Raw genomic sequence first — 7,085 nt, forward strand, 5'->3', positions numbered from 1 at the left:
ATTTAATTCGGTTTGGTTTTTGGTTGTTATCGATCAGTCCGGTGCAGTCCGATTTTCAACCGGTCCCATCGTAACCCAGTCCAAAACCAATCCAATAAGAATCGATTCGGTTTGATCTCGGGTTTTTTCGATCATTTTGGTCGATCTTAACGGTTCGGACTAGGTTTTGACACTCTTAACTTATACTATCATATCGTAAAATGATATGATAATTTCAACTACTGGATAGATAGTTGACAATTTATATCAATCACATGTCAAATTTTAGGTTCAAATGCATGCCTATGGTACTTACTATTATTATGCACTTTTCCTTGATTCTAATTTATTTTTGGATAAAATCATAATCATGAATTTTCAAAGCTCTATTTTCCCAATTGACAAACACATTTTAGTTTTAAACTCGACATCTTAGTAGGGGATTTGGAGAACTATCTATCTACAAAATTTGAGCCACATACCAAATGCCATGTCACAATTTTTTAGCTTGACTAGGTAAGTGTGTCTAATCAGACCTACCAGATATACTTAATTTGTCCTTAAGATTAAAATAATATCAAAAAGAAAAAAGAATGCAAGTATCACAATTCAGATAGAAAGAGCAATTCTGCCACACACAATGGGAATTAGATAATTCCAAATCATTTAATGGGAAAGCGGACACCATTTCTTGGTTAGGGGTCAAATATGATTCCTAATTCGATCATATGGTGTATCATGTATTGTATGTAATTTTTTGTATTTTCAATAATTTAGAGAATTGTTCAACGGACACCATTTATTGATTAGGGGACAAATATGGTTCTTAATTCGATCATATGGTCTATCATGGATTGCATGTCATTTTTTGTATTTTCAATAGTTTATATATATATATATTTATTTATTTATTTATATTTTAACCTTTATTTTAAGATATAATAGAATTCACTTGAACTCAAACCGCTTTGACAAATTTATTTTTTGGATGGCGTGGTCATCTATTAAGGGGCCTATGCCACTCGTTCAGGAGAAGACAATAATCATGCAACTAACTCAAAAAAAAAAATAAAAAATAATATATATATATATATATATATAGAATCTAAAATTTTGAATTAAATTAGAAGATTTTTTGTGGGAAATTACATGTATTTAAAAAAAAATTTTTAATGAAAATTTGTTTATCAATGGGTGAAGGAAAATTACAATAATTTAGAGTTATTATTACCATGCCTTTACTTAACGAAATTGAAATTACCCCTTCCTTCATAATAATGTCTATCCCACTATGACTCACGATCAAATGATTCTCCTTAATCGTGGTGATTAGAAGTGAAGAGAAACTGGGTCCTAATTCGCCTATTTACAATTTATTTTTAGGGAAAAAGATCATTAACCAGCCATATGGTTCCTGCAATCTTCAGTGAAATAAAAAAATCTTATTCAATCAAATGCTTCTGCATGCATTCTTATTGGCCCACATGCACAATCAAACAGTAATTTCTTACCCTCGTCTTCAAACATAATCTGCTAGTAAACCTATAGTCAAAGGAATTCTCAAAATGAAGATATTGGTGGAAGAGATAAACTTTAACTTCTTGTAAAAATTTAGAATCATATCAATTAACTTAACCCGGGGAGGGGAGCTATTTCATCCTTAAAATGTGTCCACATCAGAGAAATTAAAACCATCTCAATCTCCAATTGAAAATAGGAAATGAGTTTGTGGAAGGTTAGATTACATGCAGATTTGTGGAGAGTTGCCATGTTGGACTCATGCCCTAACTTGGGCGGACCTATTGACCCTGACACTAAGTTGATCTGGACTTTAATGGAACACCAAGTGGCTCTACACGTCAACAATGGAGTGCTAAAATAGTAGTGAAAATTGAAATAAAGCTCCCAACTTAGATGGACGTCCGTGCCATGCCTATTTTTAGGATGTCAAGCTGAAGGGTCAGACAAGGGACCCACTGAGGGCCAAGAGGGATCTAAAAGGGTCACTTATTGTTACACTATGTACTACCTACCACTATTATTCAGAGAGGGTGGGGATAAAAGGGTCGAACACTCCGCCTTTCCTTGGATTTTTGCTAAACGTCCACCAACTAGTGGCCGCCATTGAACTAGAAGCTCATCATCCCCAAATTGTGAAGATGAGGATTAGGGGATTAGCTCAACATTATAGTTTAATAATTGAATGTTAATTTTAGGTCAAAAGTAAACATATCTATTACTTGTTAGGTACTTCTTAACAAATAGGACACTTTCGAGAAGTCCCTATGAACCATGAATTCCATAGCATGTCATGCGGGTTGAATTGGCATCCACTGATGGTTTTTATTTTGGATGGTTAACAATTAAGCAGGTAGGTAATTTCAACACTAATATGTGGAGGTTTTGGATTATTTTGTGAGTTAGGTTTTGAGATGCATCTTCTCTTGATGATTATTCCCACATAACCTAATTCTTAAGTGGACAACTTGAATCCGTAGTTTATAGTCTCTAAGGTCAACTTCTCACTGAGTTTCCACTTAGAAAGTAAACACATTAGGAGTGCAGGAAATCTTTTCCTAGCACGTGTTAGACTTTTAATGATTGTGGGTGCATGGACCCATTTCAGTTACAAGGGTGTATCAGTGCACAAGGCTCTTTCGATTGCGAGGTCTAGGAAGGTGTTAGGGACTTGGGTCTCATCTCCAGAAGCTAGCCATTAAGGAGAGGGTGCCCAAGTACCTATTAACTCACTCCCATCTCCATTCATATTCAATGTGGGATTATTTTTTCTGCCATATGCATGGATATTCCAACAATCTCCCCCTCCACGTAGAAGGCAAACGTGGAGCCTGAGATCAAACCTGAGAATCCTCGGTCAAATGAGAATTTTCACGTCCCGACTTTGATACCACTTATTAGGGACTTAAGTCTCATCCTCAAAAGTTAACCGTTAAGAAGCAGATGCCCAAGTACCTATTAACCCACCCACATCCCCATTTATATTTGATGTGAAACTATTTTTTCTACCTTATGCGTGAATATCCCAACAGAAAGACTATAATATACGTAGCTTTACCTTTAATTTGCTAAGAGATTGGTTCATGACTTGAACCCACAACCACATGGACCCATTTTAGCTAGCCCATCCTAAATAATTTTCATGTAGTAGGTCTTAGGGCTTAAGTTTGGTGGGACATGTTTACATATCTTATGGTTTAAAAAGAATTTGAAAAGTTTAGAAAATGATCAAAATATGAACTCTAAAGGACTACATAACGTCCATGTGGCAATCCAAAATTAGTGGACATTTTTTACATCACCATATACTGATATTTCAAACCAATTTGATGGCTTAAACAGAGTTTGAAAAGTACAGAAATTGAACTAAACATGTACTCCGGAGGAATGGTAGAAAATTTAATCGCAAAAACTCATACATGATAGGCTATATGAAATATGTCACTAACTTGTAACAAATCTACAATACCATCCATAATTTTGTCACTTTGAGTTCGCTTTTAAGGTATTCTATTTGTTTTGACTATTTTACCTTTTGTTCGTTTCATTTCATTGATATGGTATCATGGTTCTAAGTATTGGTATTGTATCGCTTATGTCGGGTGATACGTATTAATTTTGCTAGTCACTGATATTGATATCGTGTCGATATTGTATCGGTAGCATAGTACGATATCATATTGATATCGTATCGATTTTGTGGGTTGTCGATACCCGTTCCGATACCATGTACTAAAACCATGTATGATATCGATATCGATCACTTTCAAAACTATATAATATTGATGTACCGGCTATTCAATACCGATACCGATACTTCAAACCATGAGCATGGGAGTGTTGGATTGGAATATTTAGCATACTGTAGCAGTGTCTACGTAACATGTGAATACATGATGATGTCTAATAATTTCAGATCAAATTGTACTCTTTTCTCTTCAGGTTAATGAACAACTGCCACGTCAAATCAGTGCAAGAAACAGCCAAGTGTCAGTGAGGTAAATAATTTTGATAGTGAAAGTAATTGAAAATGTACTTTATGGGATGTCTGTTTGAAGATGCAGGTGTTCTTATGGGTCCCATAATAGTGTAAGATTGAAGTGTGGGACCTCCTCACGAATGGGCCCACTTAGAGTCGTTGATGAGATGAGAGAATGTCCAATTGTCCAAAGGATATTATTATGTTGCCCTTTGACCAAGGCCCAATAAAGGTAACAGATGAGGGCCCCCATCTTAGATTTGATTCCGAGACAAAGCAAAATGATTCATGATTATGCAATGGTTGATGGGTCGGACTGGATAGACCCAGATCCATACCCATAGCCATAAATTCTAGGAATCGGTAAAGACGAGACATGATCACGAGTTAACTTGGTCAGATCAGTTCAAAATACAAACTTAGCTAAAAAGAATGTTTTTTGAGGAGGGTTTTTTTTTGTTTGGAACCGAAACTGGTGAGTGGTGACCCGACTCAGGATCAGTTCCAACCAATTCCGATTCCACCTGGCCGACCCATTCTCAACCCCTACATAAATATGTGTGTCGAATTTTTAACTTTGTCCGGCTAGGGATGGCAATGGGCCGGTGCCGCCCCACGCCCTAATAGGACTGGTTTGAGGCAAATTAACAGACTATAACAGCCACTCCATCTTAGTCTGACTGTGCCCGCCCAAAGCAAAGAAGTCAAGCACAACCGCAAAAGCACCTAACTATCTGTAGTGCTTAAAATGCTTAATCGAGTGTTTGACATCAGGGTTTAGTTCACATATCGGACCTTAGCATAATAGTAAGGTTGTTCCATTGTGATCTAATGATTACGGATTTGAATCAGGAAATGGTTATGACTACGTACATTATGATCAGTCCCGTGCTTTATAATGGCGGAAGTCTCATGTATTGGATCCTGCCTTTTTCTATTGGATCGAGCATTGATTGATTCTAAAATCGATACTGACAACAATACGTATGTTACATCGCAAACAAATTTTCTTGATCACCAGTTGAGGTATTCGATATCGGGCAAGTTAAGGAGTTCTTATTTTTTGTAGATTTTAGTTTTATTTGTAGAGAGAATAACTCTAATGCTCATGGTTTAGCTAGGTGGCCTTATGCTACCCAAGGTCGGGGTTTTTGGTTTCTATTTTCCGGAGGACCTCATCTCTATTGTAAAAATTTTATCCTGACGAAACGTACTCACCTCATGAGGGGAGGTGAAAGTAATTTGGTCAAAAAAATTTTATGGTTTGAGAAAAGTAATAAGGTCTTTTGTAGACATGTGAAATCCTCTGTATCAACCAAATGGGCATTAAAATCAAGTCAGACTCAGGTCCACAGAGTAATGTAAACAACACAAGTCCAATACCCAGATTTTGTACTGATCCATAAGTAGCCTAACGACGGGGAAGACCGGCCCAATATAGGGTAGGAATTTTCTTATGTTGTTTTCCTTTTAAGCCTAGTACTCTAGTTTTTTTTTTTTTTTGGACACGAACCCCAAGGGAGGCATTTCATTAAGCCCCAGAGGGCAACAAAGGAGATACAATGCTGAGAGATCATTTGGATAGAAATGACACCACATACCCAAGTGAGGGTAGAACCAGGCCCATTTAGAAATAGCATAGGCAAATACATTTACATTTCTACTAGTAAAAGAAAAAGAGTAAGAATCTAGAGAGTGCAAAAAGTTGCGGATATCTCCCAAGATGGTAGAAGCTTTGAGGGGTGAAAGCACAGACTTGTCAAAGAGGCACCGAATCAGAAGCTGACAATCAGAATGAAAGGAAACCCGCCTGATGTCCTTACCTAAGGTAGCCTTAAGCCCCAGCCGAAGCACCAAAGCTTCACCAACAAAAGCGGAGCAAGGGAAACCATGATCAGTAGTCACCATATAGAGATGCCCACTCGAGTTGAGAACTACAACACCCAGCCCCATGGCCCTCGGCCTAACAAAAAATGAAGCATCAGAGAAGATGTGGTAGGATTCAGAGATCATGGAAGAAGAGCTTTGAGTCTGCGAAGGGTGGCTAGGAGGAGGAGGGTTTGCCATCGAAGAAATCTCAGCAACAAATCTGTGCACTAAGTCCAACCAAGCTCCAAAGGACTACATGGTTTGGCAAAAGGTCATGGCATTTTGCCTTTTCCAAATTTCCTAGAGGATAACAGCATAGGTTACAAAACAGTCCTTTTGCCCCTTCTTGCTCAAACCAGGCCGATTACCCCAATGAATAATCTAAACAGCCAAGCACCAATTTGGATGGAATAAGGGCCGCAAAGAAACACATGACGCAAACAAAGCCTGTTGGGCCTGAGGGCAAAGCCCTGGCACTATGGTTTTAGTGAATTATAACGCTTCATTATTTATTTCATTATTTATCACATGGGAAACATGAGTTAGTCTATGTGATAGAGGACCAGACAAGAATCTCATTGGTAGAATTTCAGTTTAAAACGAGTAGAGGAAATAGCTAAATTTACAAAAGATTCTATTTTGTACATTCTATCATCTCCATTTGATGACATTTTAATAATTTTACTAAAACTTTGAATCAGAGTTTAATCAATTTTCCTTATTTACTTTGGATTAAAATTTGGCCACTAAGATGTATGTGGTGTCCTCTATCACATGGACTAACCCATGTAGTGTTAAGTGCCAAATAGTAAAGCGCTCTAGGCATCGTGACACCTAAAAGGACCTAAACAGAAATTATTAGCTTCAAAAGATTCTAACAACAACATGGAGTTTCTATACATTTTCCTTTTCTCTTTTCTAATAATTTGTTTAAGGGCAAGAGATCACTGCTTGGCCTTGTAGCCCTTGAATCAGCAAGTGGCCAATGAGAATGTGTGCAAAGGTATCAACACGGATGTGATTTTTTATTTTAAAGGAGGTTGGATGGTAATTGTGCATGCTCTTGTGTCTGGGCGTTGGAGCCACGCGACCAAACAACACTCTTTTTTTCATATGTTTAATATTAGGGAAAAGGTTCTAGGGAGGGCTAACACCCCTCTCTCTCTCATCACATGAAATGACTTCACACTACCCTCCTATATGTAAAAACCGTTCCATTACACCTCATTGGTGTGCTCCT

This window comes from Telopea speciosissima, chromosome 1, assembly GCF_018873765.1.
Source record: "Telopea speciosissima isolate NSW1024214 ecotype Mountain lineage chromosome 1, Tspe_v1, whole genome shotgun sequence".
NCBI lineage: Eukaryota > Viridiplantae > Streptophyta > Magnoliopsida > Proteales > Proteaceae > Telopea > Telopea speciosissima.